The sequence below is a fragment of the Haemaphysalis longicornis genome, unplaced genomic scaffold (assembly GCF_048455015.1).
Source record: "Haemaphysalis longicornis isolate Haplotype H1 unplaced genomic scaffold, Haemaphysalis longicornis Haplotype H1 scaffold_8, whole genome shotgun sequence".
Classification (NCBI taxonomy): Eukaryota; Metazoa; Arthropoda; class Arachnida; order Ixodida; family Ixodidae; genus Haemaphysalis; species Haemaphysalis longicornis.
Genome location: NW_027526445.1, coordinates 165,583,616 through 165,606,854, shown reverse-complemented (window position 1 = coordinate 165,606,854; position 23,239 = coordinate 165,583,616). Strand labels below are relative to the sequence as shown.

The following is a 23,239-nucleotide window of genomic DNA, read 5'->3' as shown; positions in this document are numbered from 1 at the left end:
AACTTAGTCAAGCACGCAGTTGGCAGCTTCTTGCCGGAATCACAGACAGTGCAACTTATTTACAAATTTTTGTCCAAGTAAGGGTTGGGAGGTATCACTTATACATTCATGTGGCTCATCCTTGAAATTTTCAGTAGAACAGCTATGGGGGCAGTGTGACCTTACAATGGTGCGACTTACATGCCAGAAAATGCGGTACATGAGAACTGCAGCCCTCTCAAGAAACGTTGCCCACAATGCTTATGCTGGCTTGCTGTGTTGCTCATGAGTAAGTAGGTGGCTGCCAAAACGGAGCACAAAAACAACTACTAGCGCATGCAGTATTGAATCCCTCTATCACCCCCACTAAAAAATATAAGTAAATGAAAACCCCTTGGCGCCGTGTTGCCCCGTGCAGAGTTCAAGAAGCAACTTAACGCTCACTTGAAACAAATTAAACATTGATGTGACCTCTAACAGAGAACCTTTGGACTGTGCCAAGCTTGTTGTTGAGCAGCAAGTCAACCAAACAATGCAAGTAGGATAATATAGTTAGATTAAGGCAGGTACTGCACAAATGTTTAGTACTGAAATGGCACCCAAAGTGCTGCACCGGGCGATGTGCATGCACAGACACATATACAGGCCACTGACCGCCACAAACAACAGGCTGAGCCAACCACGGCCGCCCTGAAAGTTCTGCAAAACTTGGAAGGTTTTTCAGTACTTCCTATCTTCTTTCAGTCCCCCCCCCCCCCCCCAAAAAAAAAAAAAAGAAATCAAAAGAAAGAAACATCTTTCGGGGCTAATAAATAGTTCTGGGTTAACAACGGCAACTTCTTTCCAATTAAACAAAGCCGTATTTTGTCTACATGGCTTTTCCTAAGAAGCACCTCGCAGGAAAGCCTAAATTCGCCCAAAGACCCATAGAAAGAAGGATGTTACAGGTATCAAATCAAAGCATACATCACTTATTAGGGACCTCAATAAAAGGGTCAGAATTCCGGTTCAAATTAAGACAAAATACATGGTCTGCGGCCAGACTTGTGGAGCAAAGACTGGACGACTGATGGTCGGTACTCTAGCACTGCGGCTAATGCGATGCAAGCACACAAACAAACAAGCAAGCAAGAAAAAACTTAAAGAAGCCGACAGCTAATGTGCATACAGCGGCAATACAATGGTCATGCAGTGGTTATCCCACTAGGTCCACTGCAGGGCGAAGGCCTCTTCATCGACTTCCAACCCCTCCTGTCCCGCGCCACAACAAACGACGTGACCTGACGGCAGTAATCAGCTCGGTTTTACTGAAGGACAGTAGTCTCATAAATTCTTTCGACGGTACACCTCTCACCCGCTTCGCAACAGATCAAACCCCACGTAACAGTCGCTTTGGTACGCGACTTGTGCCACGAAACGTCCGTGCGATATCTGCAGCACGTCTGTCAGCGAGATACTAACCCAAAACCACGCACACGAGCGCGAGCTCTCACATAAAACCAGAGGCTAGTAGATTGGATAATTACAGCTGTGGCTCGTGAATTGTTTACGTTTGAGTTGCTGACGCCCCGGCACGACCATTGTGCGACACCGACAGTGCTTGCGACGACTCGATTAGTCCTCGCAGCAATCACGAAGTCACACTGATATGCTAATTACATACAACGCGTGTCTTTCTCGTTATAACCGAAATTTATTTGCCTAGTGCACGTTTATGAACTCAACTCGCGAATTGTAACTGCCTCTGCAACCGGCGGGGATCCCGCCAAAAAGAGACTACACAGCAGAAATAGGAACAACGGTTTCATTTTGAATACACCGGCCAGGAGTTACACAGGTGTTCGCCGGCATAAAAAGATCGCGCCAAATAAGGGCGTAATGCGACTTAGTCCTCGATCGTGCTATGGGCGTGGGTGAAACGTAAATGAGTCAAGCATCCACACCACTCGCAGCCGAACGACAAGGTCCGAGTTACTGCTTGAAATCGCCGACACGCTAGAGAGAAGTACAGAATACCTACTTTTTCGCTTATTGAAGCGGCGTCCTAGAAGTTCACGTGGAGGATGGGAAACAACGGCCGCTGACAACGACGGCGAAGAAACAAGAAACACGGCGGTCAGTCAACTTATCTGTGGATGGCTAAATGGCCGCTAGTAAAACGTTGGCTGCGGCTCGGTTGTCGAGTAATGATGTCGTTTGAAATTGCAAACCTTAACAAAATTATGCCAAAATGTGTACAGAATGAAAACAAAAAGGTTCTCACTGGAAGTTTGTAATAGCTTTACGCGATCTTGTATGCCGCGGCTTCCGAATTTGGCGGGCTTTTTAAATTTAATGGCGGTATTTCAGGCTGGCCAGCAGTGGCGTGCGTTCACCTGCCCTTCAGGAGAGGAATTAACCAACCTCCTGGGCGGGTGAGGAGCATCGCTAGGCGGATGTGACGTCACGTTTGCTCGCAGCGTTCCCGCGCGGCGCGCGGTATGTTTACATTTTTCCGAGTGCTGCCTACACGGCGTACGTGCCGTAGCGATTCAAGTAGTCGCGTTCGACTTATGCGGTCAACGCAAGAATTCATAAACTGGCGGTGGTTGTCGCCCTGTCAGTCGTCGTTCAACAGCTCCAGCAGCTCCAGCGTCTTCTGGCACTACAGCTTTGCAGTTATCTGTGGGCGTTCAACTGTCCACCATCGGCCGACCAGGTGAGTGTTTTTTGGCGGGTTTGCAATCAGTTCGCATATCTCCTACTGCAAAGCTTGCTTTCTGCTCGCGGCAGTTATATTAGCGACGTTTACGAAATTCTTAACGGCGCGTTCTCCCCGTCTTGCATTATTGTCGCTGTTTATGCTGCTCGTTCGCGTCTGTCGGCGATCGCGAGCTGTTGACGGTTTGTTACACGGCGCGGAAACGCGCTCGCATTGCAAACCCGTCTCGCCCATGACGTTTCATTGTCTCTTTAATGTGGCGTCATTAACATCACTTGTTTTCCTCGACGCTTTTTCTAGACAACGTGCCTTGTGCTAACCGATCTTAATATTGTAACGAAAATGAACTTGCAGTACGATCTGTTGGTGAAGTTAGGAGCGTGACAGGTCCCTGTTGGCAAGGTTTTCGTGTGTGCGTGTGGTTCGTGAGGGCGTTGTAACACGCTACTTTAGCCTGTTGCACTCGTTGCTGCATCCAGCACTTTTGCTGTCAGGAGTGCCTGCCAAGGAATGCTTACGTCGTTATGTGTTTTCATCTCATCAATCGGCGTTCAATAACCGATGGAAATTCAGCGGGAACGACCCGTATAACGCAGGGCGGGCAAGAGCACTGCTTGTGTGGTCTTCGCTTTCGTTTGCCCTTTTTTTAGTCATCCTAGATTGTTTATTTACTGCTGCCTCAACGGTGCTTCATTCCTCATGTTCCATTTATTTCTCTTGCAGCATCTCCTGACTGCAGTCACGGTGCCCCTAGCCTGCCTGCAGCACTCATCCTGCCATTCTAGTGCAGGCCACTTGTCACAACCAAACGGGTTCCCGACTTTTCCTGGCTTCTAGTGATGGTATACTTTAGATCCACCAGTGCGTTCTCACTCCGTGTACATTTCAAGCGAGGGTTTACAGTAACACGGTAGTTGATAGCCATGAAGACAGCAGCGTGTGTACTAAAAATCAAGTTTAGTTATTTATGCCAATGTCAAAAAACCAACCTGGTCTATGCATCCATTCCAGCCTGACATTTTCAAATACAAGTCTTTCAGTAGCTAGTGAAACAATGAAGAGGTAGGGATAGCTCATGCACTGCTTAATTACTACCTTCATTTTTTTACTGTTGAAAATTTATGGATGATGCTATATGTACCACCTAGTGAAGTCCCACCAGAAATTGTTATATGCACTACCGATATAGCACAATCTATGAGGTGGGCTGGCGTGACCTTCGTGCAAACAGCACCGTACATGGTTTCCGTCACGACAAAGTTTGCACTGTAGTCTTGGGCGTGTAATGGGTTATGGCTGACCGCAGGGCCGTTTACAGTGCTTTCCAGCTTCCAGTGGAGGCAGGAACATAAATTACGTCGTCGGCCAGGGCACAGTACATGGTGTTAGTCAACACCATAGATATACCGTGCCTCGGATGGCCGCGTAATATATATATATATATATTTTTAAATTTAACTTTTGAGTTTTGTGTAAGCAAGGATGTATCTAGTGCCCCTATGCTGTCTATCCTTGGTTTTTGTAAACACTAAGTAATATCGCACGGTCGCTTTATTCATCGTAATGAGATTTCTCAGGTGCCAGATTGCTCAGATCTCACATGGTTTCCTATGGCTGCAGGGATGTACAATGTCTTGGGTTCGATTCTTGGCTGCCGGGGCTGCATTGAATTTATAAAGCCAAAAAAAAATAACCTTCTGTACACAATGTCTTGGTTTACGCTAAAGATCCTTGAGTGAGGGGTCTACCACACTGCCCTGTGCCTCATAGTGCGAAGTGACCTCAGTTTACTCGATTATGATGCAATTACTTAATGCCTTCTCATGTAAACTCTTGAGTGCAAACTGGAGAAGGTGCACCTACCTCGCCTTGAGCTGTTAGACTAAGTTGCCTTTTTCGCACGACATCTAAGCTGTGTGAAAAAGCCATACAGGGCTAAGAATGTTGTAAGAAATGCCTCTTACGTGAGGCAGCTCATACATAATGTTTAAAAAAAGCATGTTGCATTATTTTGCCATAAGCTCTTTAAACGTTTTACACCCCTCCTACCGCCCTGCTTTTATTGTTAATAAAGGCACTTTGCATATGTAGACACAGGAAAATGAAGCAGAAAGACAGATATTTTTTTCAGCTGCACAGTGTCGCAGGCTATGCACCTGACGCAATGCTGTTTGTTCATCACGGTTTGCACTGTGCTTTGAAACAGTTTGTTACCAAGGTCCAAAGATTCACTTGGCTATTTCATGTCAGGAATGATACAAAGGGATCATCTGTGGAAGCAATGCCCATCTTATTCTTGTCCTTTTGTAATTTATGAGAGCTGCTGCAGCCAAGCATTCTATGGTATATTTATGAACTAGAAAATACATGGAAAAGGCAGTCTCTAAGCTGGAGGGAAACTATCGAGTAGCATATGCATTTAGTTTAAATAGTGGCGTGTTGCCCAACTGCTGGGCAACCACATTAAGTTTATGCCGTGCTTGTGATTTGCTCAAGTATGTGAACTAGTCTTAGGCATTTACGTGTTGATAAAAGAATTCCGTGCTATCTTCATTCATTCACTGCAACTCGTTTGTGCTCATGGGGAGCATTCGGAATATGACCCTTAGCATGATAAAAATCAGAATACGCTTTACTCAGTTGGACTCAAGATATACCTGATCAGGACACGTCTACTCCTGAATGCTTAGATACCTGATCACATAAAAATTGGCCAACTTAACAAGCTGCAGGAAAAGAAGCAGCCCCATTCCTTCACCATAAAATAAAAAGAAGACAAGAAGAAACTATTTTACATTAGCAAAAGGTCCAGGCGAGGCTGTTGTTTCTTACACTTTCAAGAATACATTAGTACTGTTGTTGTTTTACAATATAAAGTGAATTTTCCTTACACTACTTAATCGACTTCAGTTGTTTTCCTTTCTGGGTGACCTATGAGACCAAAGGTGCAATGTAATTAACAGTATGGTCATGTTGGTTGTAAACATGATAGAAAAGGAGCACAAAAATATGCATGGCAAAACTCAGGACTTTTGTTGTGTTGTTTTTCATTTATAGTTAATTTTGTTTTGTCCTATGGCACAATGCAATTCTCGAAACCAGCTTTCCTCAGAAACCTATAGAGCACAATTTTTCATACTAGGCAACATTACATGCAATGGCTGCACAGCACTTTCTGCCTGAATATAAATGTGGCTAAAAAATGTCTTAGTTATTTTGAAGCAGGCAGTTTTCATTGCCAGTCAGACAAAATGGGGCCAGATGCCATCTGTGCAAAACCGCATGTGACCGCACCATGGGAGGAGGAGGACAAACATTTTATTGAGCCTTTAAAGGCCCCTTAGGGGACGTGGTGACCGGCGTACCGGTGTCCGCAGCAGCCCTCGCCGTCACCACCCGCTGGGTAGACAGGTCGAAGCTGCCCAGTGCCTCAGCCCAGTGCCCACCGTCTGCTAAGAGAGGATAGGGGTTGTGGGGACAGTTCCAAAGAAGATGGTCCAGTGTTTCCACTGCTCCACAGGCTGTGCAGTTGGTGGAGGGGTAGACGGAAGGATAAATACGGTGCAGGTGGTAGCGACATGGGAGGGTATGGGTTTGCACCAGTCGCCATAGCCGTTCTTCCCTGTTGGATAAATCCGGGTGTGCGGGGGGGGAGCTGGCGGCGTGAGAGGCGGTAATGTGCCGTAATGTCTTGGAAGGTCAAGAGACTGTCCCAAGCTGATAGGGCTCCATGAAAGGGTTCGAGGCTAGGGCCTGCTTGGACGGTATGCTCTCGAGCGGCCCTATGTGCTGCCTCATTTCCCCCCATGCCCATGTGGGCCGGAGTCCAGATCAGCTTTATTTGTATGGTAGGAGGATTTTTGAGGAGAATTTTGAGCGCCAGGGGCGAGATCATGCCTCTGGCGTAATTTCGAATGGCCGTTTTCGAATCCGAGATGATAGTGATAGGGGGCGGCCTATGTGTAAGGGCTAGCGCGATAGGTGACCGGTAAAAAGTGCAAAGGCTCATGGGTACGTTGTCTGCTCCAGCCACTTTCGGTTCGAGATCTCGCCTGGCCTCCCGTACGCTGGCGGCTTTCACGCGCGTGTGTGCGTGTTGTTTATTTGTCACAGAGTGCTAACCTTTCAGAAAAGCCCCTAGTAGAATTCATTGTTGTTACACATTGAATGTGCGATGCATGAGCGGTTTTTTTTTCAGTGGAAACAGATAAACAACAAGCACAAGCGCGCGTGAAAGCCGTCGGCATATGGGAGGCCAGGAGAGCTCTCGAACCGGAAGTAACAGAACTCCGCGGGGGCTGACAATGCACCCATGAGCATTTGCACTTTTTACCGATCACCTATTGCCGCCTCTTCCGCCTCAGCGGTCAGTTGGTGCGGTCTGTTAGGGATTTAAGAGGAGGAGTGTTGGGATGGTTGATTACTACTGCGACAGCGTATGCATCCTGCCATCGATAGCAAGCTGCGTCCACGTAAACCGTAGTGGGGTGGACGGGGTATTTCTCTGTAAGTGCTTGTGCTCGTAGTTCCCTAGGCTGCTTGTTGAAAACAGGGTGATATTGCGCGGTAAAGGGTGGATAGTGAGGGAGCCATGAATGTCGGCTGGTACCAGGAGCCTGTCATCACAGAGGATAGGGGCTTTAAGGTTAAGAGTAACAAGGAGAGTGTGACCGGTGGGGGTGGATGAGAGCCTATTTAGCTGACCGATAAGGTGGGCTTCAATGAGTTCTTCCGCAGTATTGTAAATGCCGAGTTTCTCGAGTCTGGCAGTGGTAGTGCTCTGAGGGATTTGTAGCGCCGTTTTTCAGGTCTTTCGAATGAGGCAGTTGACTTAAGAGAGCTCGGTACGTGAGGGCAAGAGATACAGGAGGGAGTAAGTGAGAAGGCATAGCCCAAATGCCTGTATCAGCCGGATACGCTCCGTTTCTTTGAGCCCCTTGTTGCGGGCAGCAATCCTGCGGATGAGGGCGATCGTCTGATTCACCTGAGAATTCAGCTGTGCTGGGTACTTAATGTTTGTGAAATTGCGCTGTATGCAGAGCCCAAGTATTTTCAGGACTTCCACTTGGCGAACATCCCTACCATCAATGCGGACCTCAATGGTGGGTGTCTGGGCCGGGTTGCCGGTTGATTTGGCGGGGTGGATTAAAAGCTCAGATTTTTCAGGTGAGCATCCAAGCCCAACTTGCGCGGCGGCGGTAACTAAGTCAGCTCCCTGTTAGAGAACCTCCTCAATTTGAAAGTCGCTGCCTCTGGTGGTCCACAGCGCAATATTATCGGTGTATATGCTGTGGAGTAAGCGAGGGATCGCGGCGAGCTTACTGGGAAGGTGGACTAGGGCAATGTTAAATAGGAGTGGGGATAATACTGCACCTTGAGGCGTGCCAATGGTTGGGAAATGGATAGTGTCGGATTGTAGGTCACCGAGCTGAATAACAGCCGTGTGGTCCGAAAGGAAGTTACGGGTATAGTTGTATGTGCGGCGACACGGAGTGAAAGTGGCAATGTTACACAAAATAGCCTGGTGTGATACGCGATCAAAGCTTTCTAAAGATCAAGTGCCAAAATGCCTCAATTATCTACCTTTGAAGGGGCAGCGATAATTCCGTGTTTTAATTGCAGGAGTACATCTTCGGTTTCCGCACCATGGGAAGTGTTGTCCAGTCTTTTGCAAATCGCTTGTTAGCCCTACGGGAACCGCAGCACGTGTAGTGACTGCCATAATCTTTGTCTCAGCCTTATAAATTGACGTGAACCTTTTTCCTCCTTACTTAAAACAGATTTCCGTTTTTGTTGTTTGATCCTGTTTACAGCAAGCCCTTTTTTGTAGAGAAAAGGAACTGCCACCTGAAGAAAACCACCTCTGCTTCAAAAATGCACTGATCAAGATTAGTATCATACTACAATGAGAACATATAAATGTTAAAATGTAAAAAATTAGCCATATACACAAATAACTAATGAAGTGTGTCGCTGCACAAATTGGTTTTCAATGCATAAACAAAGGAGTGCTTCAAAGAGAAAGGACAAGAAAAAGGGCAGGGGTGTTTTCTGGTCTGCTTCACTACAACCTAAAATGATGCTTTGGCTCTCGGTAAGTAAGTACACTATTTATATGGTACTAGGAAGTGTCCAAGCAGCATTTCTGACTCGCCCCGTCTTTCTACGAGCATTACTGACAGTTTCTCTCTTGTTGATCGAAGAAAGGAGTGAAATGCGCTGAAAGCATCAAATCTGCATTCGCACCGTTCAGTTGCATGGTCTGGCTCATTAACAAGGAACCACACGACAAACAGACGTGCTCACACGTCAGCTCAGAGTTGCGTATCGAGAAATTCTGGGCGAGCTAGAGAAGCTTGCCAGGTCTTGCACTTAAACATCATTAAAGCATGCATTATGCGACAAACCAACGACGACAGAAATAGCTACCTTCATACTGGGCAAGTGTTCGAACCACTGTGGCGTGTTAACGCCGCGATCAGAAAGTTGCCACGCCAGTTTGACAGCCCTGGCGCGAATCGTGTGTGTCAGTCCGGCCCACAATTGAAGACTTCCGTGTTATTACTGTGATTTGTGGCAGCCAGATTGGTGGGATCGACCCATGGATGATCGGTCAGAAGCAGTGACAAGCAGCCATTTTGACCCTCCGAACGCTTGAAAGTACGTGTAAACATATAAAAAAGTGTTGCTGACTGCAGCTAGATAATGCTATATCGGTGGTGGGTATAGCACTTCATAGGTTGTATTCACTGGTGTGGCCCATAAGTGGGCGACCCTGTGTGTGCGCCGCCATGTATGTGCCGCAGCGTCTGTGATACGTCGGACTCCATGAGATTGCGTTAATGGACCTTTTTCTATTAGCAATCTGCACATGCGCGGGCTGGTAATCCGCCATTCTGAACAGTCGTCTCGGGCAAAACAAACAAAAGGGTGCCCCCTCCACTTGTTGCTGGGGTAGCAGCTATGCTTTCTAGTGATGCACGTTTTTATTTCTTCTTTTTCGACAGCATGTGGTGAGTTGTGCGTGCACACAAAGGATTTCAAAGGAAAGGGGTGAAGACTTGAGGTTGACCACGGTACGAGCACATGGCTACCAGCAAGGGGGTGAGCGGTGCAAGCATGGCACAACTCGGGAGATGGCATCACGTGCACTGGCTTCATTTAATATAAATATAGAATATAACTATAAATTGGCGTGTCACTGTTGGCGTGTCATTGGCGTATCAGCTGAATCACTGTTCCAGAGGAGGCTGGAACAACTGCGCTATTGGCTCCGCTTGTTCCCAGGCTTGGGTTGCGACATCAGTGTCCTGACAGCACCACACCTAGCTTGCTCATCCCAGAGCTTGCAGTCTCCTCCTGATGCATTTTTCTTGCTCTTTGCTCCGCCTCCTTTCCATCTTGAGGTTCGTGCTTAAATACTCTCATCATGTCTTTGCAGCACCTGCTGACTGGGCTCTAGCCTGTGCCTCCTGGTGAAGAGAAGTTTGCTGTGAGACGAGGGTCTTGATGAACACGTAACTCCTGTTGTTAAAGTGAAGCTTTCAGGACCTCACTGATTGCATTCAATGTGGCTACATAATGCACTGCAGGAAAGCTAACTTTACACGGTGATTTTCACAAAGCGATGAGGATGATAAGCACATGCACCTCAAGAAAAAACGCTTTCCATGGTCATAATGGAACCAGTGTCCCTTGCATTATGAAACCATTGTCTGTCAGACTGCGCCCTTCTGATACGGTCGAAGCAGTTTAGATTTTGGACTTTGACTCAAGTCGCATAGAGAGAGCGAGAATAAACTTTAATTAAATGCGCAAAATAATTCAGAGAGGTGTCCTCATTCCAGGATGCCTTGAGCTCAAGCCGCGTTGACAGTCCTTTTGATCAGGCGCAGCTGACCTTCGAGGCCGGAGCTGGCCAGAAAGCTTCGAGTTAGAAAGGAACATCAGTTTTTGATCAAAAACTTTATTTTTACAGTTATGATGATAAGAATCAGGGATGCATGTGGTTTTTCATTGAAACTGTAGATATGAAATTTGTTTCTGTCTAATACGACTCTATTCACATTTATTTGGATTTTTATGTTTGATTTTACGACAGCCTTTATAAAAAAACTGCTGGAGGGGCGCAGCTGAATAAAGTACCAGTTAACTGTGCACAAGTCAAGGAGTGCAATAATACTAGCATTATCATTCTATCTGGTCTGTAGCAGAAGTTACAGCCATGTGAAGTTTGGGCCTAGAAAATGGGAACCAGGAAAACTGGTGTTGCCGTCCAGGCCCAAACTTCAAACAGCTGTCACTTCTGCTACAGACCATATATAATGATAATGTTAGTCTTATGGCAGTCAGTCCTTGATTTGTGCACAGTTCACCGGTACCTTGTTCAGCTGCATCCCTCAAGCAGTTTTTTTACAAAGGCTGTCAAAAAATCAAACATAAAAGCCAAATAAAGTTTAATGTAGTTGTTTTACACAGAAACAAACTTCATATCTAGAATTTCAATGAAAAACCACATGCATCACCCAATTTTTATTGTCCTAACTGTAAAAACCATGTTTTTTTTTTTTTGTTTAAGACCAGGTGCCCACTTAGAAAAAAAGAATATGAGTTTTTTGGTAGGCAGCCCGGTAAAAGACCTCCCAAAAGCAAATATTGTGGTGTGTTTCCACCATACTACTCTAGGGTGCTGGTGGCAACTGCCCTGGATGAACTGCTTTTAAACTTTATTTCAGGAGATGAGTGAAGATCAATCCCCTTTTACGGTGGGGTGCTACATGAATGGTTAGCCACTAGATTCAAATGTCATGTCTTCATCCTCTCTCTAAGGGGTTTTGGCACCTCCCCTTAAGGGTGATTGACCTTGACTTGTGAGAGCCACGCAGCACTTTTTTCATTTGTAACATCATGGCAATTCGCAGTCCCACTTCCAGTTTGTTTCCTCCTACTGTGTACTGTGGAGTACAGACTACTGGGTGGTAGTAGTGTCGCCAGCAAGCAGTCCTCTAGCTCCCATGTTGCTGTTCATCTATACCATCCAGCCACACGCCTGGTTGATAAGAAAGTACAGTGGCTACTAAGACTCCCAACCCTTAATTTTGTCCATTTGCCGTATTCTTCGTCTCTGTTCAGCTGCGTGGGAAGGTTCAGCCGCAGCTGCTGTGCTCTTCTATTGCTCAGTCTCCTATCCAGAGAGTTCCTCTCCACAGTTATGTGCAAATCTGTGGTTGTCAGTTTCATCATTGCTCTCTGTTACTTGTTCTGTCATGTGTTCATTAGTTGCTGCAATTAATTGCAAGGAAAAAAAACGTGCACGCTTTTGTCTTACGACAATAATGGCTTTTTTTTTAACGTTTCTTGAACTGTTAAAAAAAACACCGGGGGGCCTCTTGCTAGTGCATCAGATCCCCTTAGAAGTAGCGATTAGTTAAAGTTCACGACGGGTATGGGTGGGAAATTGCAAGGGAAAAATAGTGGGTCGGTATATGGAATGCAGGAGTGTGTCCCACACTGCCTCCGCTAAATTAGGTGGGTAGGAGGGACGCAAGAGATCATTTAAGGAATTTGGTTGTAAGTTAGTGGGAAGGGTGTCTAGGAGAAATTGTCTTTCAGTTTAACTCAGTTTTCTCGCGAGGGATTTCTTGCTAGATTGTCATCTGAGCTTAGACGTTGCCTGTTTCAGCTATCACTTACTTGCATGTTGTTTGGACTTTTGATTGCAGTGGCTTTGAAACTTCACCGCTTGATTTTGCTCGACGAAAGCTTCGCGTTCAAACTGTCGTCGTCATTAGAATGTGAGGTGCACCATTTTTGTCTAATTTTGCATCTCGATGCACCGCTATCCAGATTCAAACTACTTCGACCATGTTGCAATGGTGTCACGGAATAGATGTTGGTTTCACACCGCGAGGGTCCTGATTTGTTTCTGACTGCAGGAAGCGTTTTTTTTTTTCTGCACTTCTTTACCCACGATCATTATCATTGTCAGAGAAAGTTGGCTTTTCTGTAATGCCTTTTTGGCATGGCATATTCCACTGGTGAGACATAGAAAGTTTTGCTTTAAAATCAGGGTCTTCAAGCACTTTTGGTCCAGTGAGTAGCAATCTGCACGTATTTGTAACCATACAATACTGAGTTAGCACCCTTCGATCCTTCCTGTCTTGTGCCAGCAGTCTCGTCATCCAACACATGAAAGTGCCCTCGACTTTTGCCCGCACTTTTCACTTATGCCTGACCCAATAACTTTTGTTGATTTCCAGTGTTGCGCATGTCACATTTTCATTCAGGGTCACCTTGGGGCAGATAAGCGCCTGCTTGTATTTTTATCAAGTGGTTTTAGCCACGGCGCATACTTCGCACTCTTGTGTGAGCAGAGTTATGGTGCCTTGTTGCTTGTCCAGCAAGTGATGTGATGCCATGTCAATAAACATTCTTCAGTGTTTGTGATGACTTTGGTGTTTTCTTGGCTTCACTTTCATATAGTGAGAGTTGCTATCCATCAAGAAGCATACACTTACAAATGCTAGGTATTCTTATTTTTTTCTTAGGAAGACATTTACAAAGTTTCGTTGGCAACACAGCATAACATCAAAACAAATAAAACCAACTAAAATGGCAAATGTGGCATATTTTTAAAATTAATAAACTGGAAAAACAACACAGCACGAGAGAGAGAGCACGAAAAGTGACAGCACTGCCTGTTGGTACCATTCTGTTGTTTTCGTGCTAAATATTTTCAAATAAATAAATATGCAAGGAATGCAGTTGAAGTAGGGTAACTTTTTATTTGAGCTTGTCTCTTGGACATACAAGTACATTTCTTGAATCGATTGCTGGATGCAATTTTCGATATTAGGCAAACACTGGATTCTCGAATGGACACAACAGACGTTTGTTCAATTCTTATTTGCAATTGCATTGTGCAGTTTAACCCGTACAAAACAGTTCGCCAAAGTCCAAAGCATTGGTTTAGGTAGAACAAAAAAAATGCCTGTGTGCCAAGATTTCGAAGCATGTCAAAGATTTATAGGTGGCCTGACTTAACCTATAGCCCTACACTGCAGTTTCCCTTCATAGCTGGCCCAAGTTATGCTGAGCTTTTCCTCGTGAAACCTAAAAAGTTGAATTTTGATGTTTACAGCTACGCTGTGCAATGTTTAAGCCTATAATAGCATGATTTACTCTTCAGTATTTTTACTCTATCCAGGTTTTATGTTTATTACACCACAATAAAAGTTTGCAGCCAGTGTTGAATTGACGAGCGTCAACCAATTCAGGTTGAAAGCACAAAATGCTCTAACAGAAATCGCAGTCTTCACATGTGATCAAATACGTAGTTCTTTAACACTAAACAAGGCTACTGCAGAATGCTAGGAGCGTAAAATATACTCGATGAGGTGCAGTTGGCCAGTGTGTAATTTAAGCAGCATTGTTTTAAGACAAACGGGAATTGGTGAAACAGCCATGAGCTTCTGACAGCAGCTATCATCGTGACTGGCCAATTCACCTGAGTGGGGATGTTACGGCTATGTGCTGGCCTAATGAATTGCCAAGAAATTTAAAACTCGTTGTATGTCGGGTTGCTTGTACCTGTGGACTTTTTTTCAGTTTAAGGTCATAATGCACTCCCTGGGTCCACCTTTAGTCAGCTAGACCCACTGAGCTATAGTGGTGTCAAGGATGTGGTGCTGGACTTGCACTAGGGATGTCCTGGGTTTGATTCCCATGTGGTTTGAACTCTTCCCAAAGTTTTGAACTCAATCCACTCTTTGCTCTCTTTGCACTGCCGGCCGGTTTAGGAGCTGTTGTGCTAGTACAGACAGCGGATAGTGGCTTCTTAGTCAATGGGCCACTTATTGCTTTCGCGTTGATAAGGTAGAGTTTTCAAGATTGTGTGTTACGGTCGGTTACACTTGCCACATTTAGGGTGCTTAAATCCGACCATGTGCAAATTGCAGGCCTGTGATAAATGGGTACAGGTGATTATTTAGATGCATAAAACTGCGCCTACTGTCAAGGCATGCCGTGAATTTGTTGGTGGAATGGACATTTACAAACGTATTCGCATGATTTCCACTGCAGCATAAAAAATTGAGGTAAAAAAGGTGCATTGTAATAAAAGGTGCATAAAAGGTGCATTGTAATTTTGCAGCTCCAAAGTAGTACACTACACAAGACCAGCACTGATTCCCCTTGTGGTGCTTTGGACGGCTCACAGCAAAGTCTACTAAGCATCAGAATCAGCTAGTGCTTGATGTAGTTGCTACATCTATTCCCTTTGAAACGCAAGCTGCTGGACACCAGATTTCCCTACACTAATAACATTAGAATTGGGTTAGAAAAGTGAAATGAACTGGAAAGCTGTGGGTGAAAAGTATGATCAACATGACAATTCCAACAGGGACAAGACCACCCTGATTTGGGAGCTTTACCCCAAAAGACCAAGGCACTTGGCAACGAAAGGAGCCCCAGCTGAAAACAGAGCAAGGCCTCATGGCTTGTGGAGGGTGCTTCTCGTGGTAGAATATAACTGCCTGTCATCATGCGATTTCGACTGCCCAGGAGTCTTCACCACCACTGTGGTGACATTGAAGGAAGGTGACAGGAAAGTGTCCGCAAAGTCGCACATCAAGGCTACTATTCCTGTTGACACTGGACAGATAAGAGCCAAAATTACAACTAAACTTGTTTTCTGCACAAGAAAGAGGTCACTTTCTTGCTTTGCCAAAGCTAATAACATGCCCTTAAATAATCCATGCATGACATATGTTCATCACAGACGGGTTTGGGTGCACCAAATTATTTGTTATACGGAACCTTTTTTCCCCGCACTGAGCAGTGCGAACTCGCAGGAAGCAGTTTTATTTCGTGTAAGGCATTTCTAAGAGCAACGCAATCACTTTGTTCTCTGTCTACTTTACTCATACTATCAATTCGTAAATTTATACCAGCAAATAGAAAACAAATAGAAAGAAGAACACAATTTAGCGCACGAGATATCCCCAGCTGTCCATTGCCTTGACACTCGCTGAAAGATTTGTATTGGTCAAGCTGGCATAGATCTGTAGATCGTTTGGTTTTGTTTTCACTGGCATTTCCAGTACACACGCTGCTGTCTTCATGGTTATCCACTGCTGTGTTAGTGTAAACACTCGCTTTAAATGTATGCAGAGAGAGAACGCAGCAGTGTATCTGAAGTATACCATCAATTATAAGCCAGGCAAGGGCGGGAACCCGTTAGGTCGTGACAAGTGGCCTGCGAACATCAGTTCCCACTAGAATGGGAGGATGAGTGCTGCACGCAGGATAGGAGCACCGTGACTGCAGTCAGGAGATGCTGCAAGAGAAAAATGAAACGTGAAGAATCAAACAACGTTCACGCAACAGTAAATAATCTACGACGACTGAAAAGAAGGGCAAACGACAGAGAAGACCACACAAGCACTGCCCCTGCCCTGCGTTGTTATCGGGGTCGTTCCGCCTGCATTTGCATCAGTTATAGAACGCTGAGTGGTTCACTATTAAATATGAAAACACATAACGAAGTAACCATCCCTTGGCAGGCACTCCTGGCAAGCAAAAGTACTAGATGCAGGAAAGAGGTGCAAGAGGCCAAAGCAGTGTGTTACAACGCCCTCACGAACCACACGCGCACACGAAAACCTTGCCAACAGCGTTCTGTCACGCTCAGTTCGCACAGCAAGTTCATTTTCGTTACAACATTAAGATAGGTTAGCCCAAGGATAACAAGCGATGTTAATGACGCCACATTGAAGAAGAGACAAAGAAGCGCCACGGGCGAGACGGGTTCCCGCGCCGTGCAACAAACCGCCAACAGCTTGCGATCGCCGACAGACGCGAACAGAGCAGCATAAACAGCAACAATAATGCAAGACGGTGAGAACGCGCCGTTAACAATTTCGTAAACGTCGCTAATATAACTGCCGCAAGCAGAAAGCACGCTTTGCAGTATGAGATATGCGAACTCCGCCAAAAAACACTCACCTGGTCGGCCGATGGTAACTGGTAACCGGCCGATGGTAACAGATAACTGCAAAGCTGTTGTGCCAGAAGACGCTGGAGCTGTTGAACGACGACTGACAGGGCGACAACCATCGCCAGTTTATGAATTCTTGCGTTGACCGCATAAGTCGAACGCGACTACTTCAATCGCTACGGCACGTACGCCGTGTAGGCAGCACTCGGAAAAATGTAAACATACCGCGCGGGAACGCTGCGAGCAAACGTGACGTCACATCCGCCTAGCGATGCTCCTCACCCGCCCAAGAGGTTGGTTAATTCCTCTCCTGAAGGGCAGGTCGTGCGTTCCTCCCATGAGTGGCGTGAATTGGCAGAAATGCTTGGATTTTTGGCACGGCCACAGGGACACTACACCGAGTGTGTTTGAGTGCATCAACTTGCAGACGACGCCAGCGAAGCAATGGGGAGTGCTGTTGGAAAATTATGTTGGTTGAACTGCGCGAAAAGGCCGAGAAATGGAAAGCCACTGGCCTTTCAATGTTTGCCAGGGCCTCAGTGTGTAACGTATTTTTTATGAGTAAACTCTTGTACGTTATTCAGGTACTTCAATGTTCGCATAGGGACGTACAGGCTCTGCATCGTGTGTTTGCAGTGTTTATTTGGGAGTCGGCAGTGGTGGACCGGGGAACAAACGAGTCTCACGAACTTGTTTCGGTGCATGCGCGTCGGGGGAGGGGGGGGGGGTCTTTCTCTCTCGCATTTGCTTTTGTGACAAGTTGTCAACAGGTCTTTGTTTCTGCGTGACGTGAATGATCCTTTCTTGCGCACTGTGTGTCATATGAGGCTTGCTAAAGTGCAACGTGATTTTGTTGTTTCGTCTGCGTTTTTCTTTTTTTTTTTTCGTTTGGCGCACCCGGCCGGCCGGATGATATTTTCGGGAGGTAGTACTGGCAACAAAATTTTTATGGGCCCACTTCACGCTGGAATACTTGACAAGCGTGACGCGCAAAATACTGTACCATGACCTTGGTGATATTGTTTTGCCTGTGCCGCTGTACAGATCCATGTACCGCGCAGGTCCTGGGCAAGACGTACTGAAGCTAATAAAAAGGATGGCGATGCCGCCATGGGTTAAGACAATATTCCTTCTTAAACTTCACGTTGGTGTCCGTCCAGTAAAAACCTGGCAAAAAGAAAAAAGTCTATACATTCGATGGGGGTTGACTGTTCCCATATGCGAAGAGCCCGAGTCGGTTGAACATGTTTTCTTGGAGTGTTGTAATGGGGTCTTATTTTAGAATGTGCTTCAGCGCACATTAAAGAAGGACTTCCCTCTGGATTCCTGCGGGATCAGGCTTCTACCCATTCAAAACGAGGACGGTGTACCATATGAACTCGTCATAATTCTGGCCCTACATGGCATTTCGAAATCGCGCATGGCCAAACGCCGTCGCGACATCGATGTGAAATGGTCCAAAGAATACTTTTCTGAGTCTGTAGGTCGAGATTTGTGGAAAACATTATTTGCGTGAACTGAAGTGGCATGCATTGAAATGTTTTCTACAAATCTCGAGCTATTGTTTTCTGTGCGCTCCCCCCCCCCCCCCCCTTCACACACACACACCGCTGGTGTGTGCCGTTTTTTACCTCCAGAAGAATGGTCACCCTATGCATTGTTCTCGTCTCAAGGTACAGAAAGACGAAAACATGGCGCAAAGTAGACGTGGACGAAGAAGACGAGATACGACATATGCAGGTGCCAACTTCCAACTGTCTATTCAAAGGAAACCACCCGAATTTAAACATGACTTATCTAAACACGAATAGCAATAACAACAACAACAAAAAACAACCAAGGTATAATCATGCTAGCAAGTGTAAAAGGTGGCGACAATAACTAGAATGAACAAGTACAACACTGCTGATAGTATGACAACATATCTACTCCGGCCTCAATAGAGCAATCAAGGCGGTCCTAATGCGCATGCGTGCCATATACAGGTTTTACGCGTGCAAGGTATTATACGCGGGCAAGATACAGGTTTTGTAGCGTGAGTTACACTGGCCGAGGTTGAGCAGTTTCACGTGGCTCCTGGAGAGCCGTGCTGCGCATGCGCGAGGAGCAGTGACGTCACGGCACACAAAACGTTGCTCGCTGCCCAGCGTCTCACACGTACCCCACACGCCAAGCGTCTTCGCCGACCTCCGTTCTGCACGTGGCGGCCCGGTCAACTTGATGACCATGCGAGGGGTTGCCGGGTGTGGAACTGATGACTCGTGCGTCGCAGCAACACCGGCGTGCGCCTGTGGGCGATTGGTGACTCTGGGGCGATTGGTGACGCTGCGCCGGAGCCGCTCGATAAATATACATGTGTCACATAATGCGTACACCGCGTGTGTGTCATTGAAGCAGCGGTAAGCATAATAATCAAGCTAATCCTAGACAACCAGGAAAGCTAAGAATAACCAGCTACGTATACCCTGTAAGAATCACGCTACGTATACCCTGGCATGGCCGAGCTAAGCCACTGCTAATTTTTTTCACAGAATTTTCGCAACCTTCCTTCGGGGTTCGTGATAACCTTTTTCTTTCGGTTGTGCGAAGGGGACTTGGGCTTGTTCATCTTTTTGTTTGGCAGCCTGTTTCTTTTTTACTCTACTTTCGAGATGTTCAGCATCCGGCTTTCATAGCTGTACTGCAAACATGTCTTGACCATTTTATACCTGATGTTGTGTTTCATTGACTCTGGAAGCAGCCCGGAGTCCATGGGGTATTGTTAATAAAGAAGTGCTGGCTCCGCTTCTTACAAGCTCATTTTAGCCTTTAGTATAGATTTAATGCCTCGTGCGAGTCTATTTCAAATGTCCCATTCCATTATATCGTGTGCAACACCTCCAGCGTCCATACCAGGACGTCGTCAATAAAGTGTGAAATGTGTGTTCCGCCTGGTTTGAAAATATTTTTACTTGAATTGCACACTGGTACCTTCCCTGTAAAAGCTTCGATGCAAAACCGTGGAGTTTTTATAGCGTGGTCGACGAATTGCCAGCTCTGTTCACGACCAGAGACAATTAATCACTGTGTTGTAGATTGGAGGGGTGCTGTTTTTTGTCTGGGAGATTTTGCAGCGAACACTCAGAAAAGGTATAGATGTCACGCCTTTCTCAATCAGATTTTTGTCATTCGGCTGTCCTGCTGAACCACCCCGTGACGTGTTTGTTTTAATTGGTCTGTACAGTCTGTGGCGGTGTCGATTATGTAGCAGGCGTGCCTAGCCCCCAAGATCTATAAAGCCGTATTTTCGAGAAACTGTGGCGTTTGTACATAGTGTGTATAGTTCACTTGACCAACCACCTGACTCGTTACCTTTTTTTGAAGGCGTGTGTGTTTGCCTGCATTTTGATGTATTTGTGCCTGCCCAAATTTTAGTGTATTCTCTTGTCTGCTCGACTACCTTGACATTGTAGTGTCCTTGAACTGTCATCATATTGGAGCACATTCTTCCACTCCATAAAAAAAATGAAGCAGTCAGATTGACGTCGGCTCCATAACGCGAGGGATTCAGGTTCGAATCCGACGACGGGAAGTGTTTATTTCTTGAAGCGCTTCGCGCTTCATCATCATCATGTTTCTTTAGCGTGACGGCAACAGGAATACCCATGTGCTTACAAGGGCTTTTCTTTTGGTCTCCCCGCCCCCCTACAGAGTGTAGGCGATTTTTTCCTATTTTCCATCCCTTTTCCGACTCTAAAGCACGCAGTTTTAGCTAATAGCCCATTCTCAAGCCCTAGCCAATCTCCCTCCGTGGATACGCACCATATCCTTGAAGGAGGAGAAGAACAAGGTCGTGGAAGAGGACGTTTTGGCCTCTGGCCGCCATTTTCTATGGGCCGTCATCCCCACCAGGCGCTGACTGCTCGGAGTGTACGCCTGAACGCCAAGATCGACGTAAGCGCATGGTAGCCATACTGGAAATCCTTTCACCGATATTCCTCGTTATCAGCTAGCTGCTCAGTCAACCGGTTTTTCTGCTCGCGCGTTACCGTGCTCCAGAAGCTACCCATCCGTATTCGTAGCCATGGCCGACAGAAAAAAGCTGCAAGGAGAAATCGAACGGTGCTTGAAAAAAGTCAGCGAAGGTGTGGAGCTGTTCGAAGAGATTTGGCAAAAGGTCATCACGGCAACCAACCCGACTCTGAAGGAAAAGTATGAGACGGACCTCAAGAAAGAGATTAAGAAGCTGCAGAGGTTGCGAGACCAAATTAAGACGTGGTTGGCGTCGAGCGAGATCAAGGACAAGAGCACCCTCCTTGACAATCGCAAGCTAATAGAAACGCAGATGGAGCGCTTCAAGGCTGTCGAGCGCGAGATGAAGATCAAGGCGTACTCGAAGGAAGGCCTGGACGGGGCCCCTAAGGTGGACCCCGCCCAGAAGGAGAAGGAGGACATGACCGTGTGGCTGTCCAACTCCATAGAGGCCCTCGGCATCCACGTTGACCAGTTTGAGAGTGAAATGGAGTCGCTAGCTCATGGCCTCAAGAAGAAGAGCGATAACAAAGACCGGATGGATGAGCTGAAGGCACTCCTTGCGCGGCACCAGTACCACATCCTGAAGCTGGAGACCCTCATGCGCATGCTCGACAACGGCACAATCGAGGCCTGCAAGATCAGCGAGATCAAGGAGGACGTCGAGTACTACATCGAGTCCTGTCAGGACCCGGACTTCGAGGAAAACGAGTTTCTTTACGACGACCTGAACCTGCAGGACATGACTGACATCTTGACCACGGCCGCAATGGGACTCAGCCTTGAACGCACGAATGCCGGCATCCCGGACCAGGCCGCCGTCAACGTGGACGTACCAGCGGGGTCCGACCCGTCGACGTCCGCAAACTCCGCAGCACCCGTGTCGAACCCGGTGGCCAACAACCTCGCCAGGCCTGTCACTGGCGGTCAGGATGTCGATGCAGCATCTAGCGCGGTGAAACGTACTACGACTGCAACGGCGGTCGTCAACAGCAAGCCACTGGCTCCCATCACCAGCCAGAACAAGAGTACATCGTCGCAGGGAAGCAGTGACTGCTCTTCAGTGGCCAACTTGAAACGAAATCATCCAGCGGTTTCCCCGCCAATGCCCTATGCCGTTGCGGCAGCCGCCAGCGTCATGATCACTCCCTCTTCTTCGCCGCCGATGGCGCCGTCCACTGACGGAGACACGAAATACGGGGGCCATTTCCACCGGGCCACCTTGGCCGCCCCAAAGCAGCACAGCGGCATCCCCATCACAAGCACTGCCAACATTGTGGGCCAGAAACCGGGAAACAAGGGAGCAGCGATCAACTCCGAAAGGCCTGCGCCATCCCCCGCGGGGGACTTCCTTTGCCTTTCATCAGAGAACTCGAAAGACTGGCCCAGCTTACCGACCGCACCATCCTTACAGCGGCTCAGCGTGCCACCGGTCGGCAAAGGTGGGGATTCTACGCGGTCGTCGACTTCGATGGCCCAGCGGGCTGTTCGAAGCGCTGCTCTAGAGAGTCACCAATTCCCACCATTGCCACGTGTGCAAGCGCTGCAGAAGTCATCGCTTCAGCAGTCACTTCACCGGATGGTTTGGCATCCGGAACACCAGCTGAAGCAAGGGGAACCTTCTCGTGAAAGAGGCATGTTCCAGTTCTTGGCGACTCCTTGGAAAGAAGTGCCGCGGCCTCAGACTGCAGCTGCGAAAGATACGCCCCCAGGAGCCACGGCCTCCGGGGGCACCGCCCCGCTTTCCGACGAGTGCCGTCACCAGCTACGGTTGCTCGAGGCCGCGTCCAGACACATGCCCTTGCCAGGAGATTCCGAGCGCCTGAGGTCGGACCTCCCGCGGCGGCCCGTAGTGGTACCCAGCTACTATCCACAGAGATTGCCTCAACGCGACATGGGAGCCTTCTTCCAGAAGCTCTCCGAAGAGAGCCTGTTTTTTGCGTTCTACAACATGGAGGGGTCGACGGCACAGCACCTGGCAGCCAGGGCCCTGAAGAAGCAGTCGTGGAGGTTCCACACGAAGCACAAGGCCTGGTTTCGAAGACAAGACGATCCCAAGATCATCACTGACGAATATGAAAGGGGAAACTACATCTACTTCGACTTCGAGACCTGGAGAGAGGGAAGCAAAGAAAACTTCACCTTCGAGTACCAGTACTTGGAAGAAAGAGATCTGAACTGAGTGGGGGACACTGGAATGATGCTTTGTCCCTCGGGCTCCATGGCCGCCTTTGTTGACTGTGCGCTCCATTCTCCCCGTAACAGTATGCCTTGCGTCTTGCCAATAAAATGGAGGTGACCGTCAGAAGTCGTGTGTTAACCCGTAATTCGGAGAGACCGCATGATCACTTTTGCCCCTTGGAAATTTAATGACGCGCAAGCCGGTTGCTTCAAGACATCGACAGAGATCAATTGCCGCGACAACAGCTCAAAAACAGTTGAGATTTTTTGGTGTAGTTTAAAGGTTATAAGGGGTTGGATTGTTTTGAACTGATTGCAATTTAATGTTGTTCAGGACTTTCTTTTGCTCTTAGAATATTAAATAGTTAACT

At 47.1% G+C, this 23,239-nt stretch overlaps 1 protein-coding gene, 1 long non-coding RNA gene and 1 pseudogene across 2 annotated transcripts in view; 2 read left to right on the top strand and 1 right to left on the bottom strand.

Moving 5' to 3' along the window:
• The window catches only part of LOC144150051 (thioredoxin domain-containing protein 9), a 28,733-nt gene extending 26,597 nt beyond the window's left edge, over positions 1–2,136 (bottom strand). Inside the window, exon 1 of the mRNA XM_077681848.1 lies at positions 2,000–2,136. The gene's annotated coding sequence lies outside the window, so the exon portion shown is untranslated. The remainder of the gene's footprint in view (positions 1–1,999) is intronic.
• Positions 2,137–2,489: 353 nt separating this feature from the next.
• On the top strand, positions 2,490–13,121 carry LOC144150048 (uncharacterized). The gene is made up of 2 exons (XR_013318412.1): positions 2,490–2,677; positions 3,404–13,121. It is a non-coding gene; the product is annotated as an uncharacterized LOC144150048 (long non-coding RNA).
• Positions 13,122–20,739: 7,618 nt separating this feature from the next.
• On the top strand, positions 20,740–22,869 carry LOC144148565 (CCR4-NOT transcription complex subunit 3 pseudogene; annotated as a pseudogene).
• The last annotated feature ends 370 nt before the right edge of the window (positions 22,870–23,239 follow it).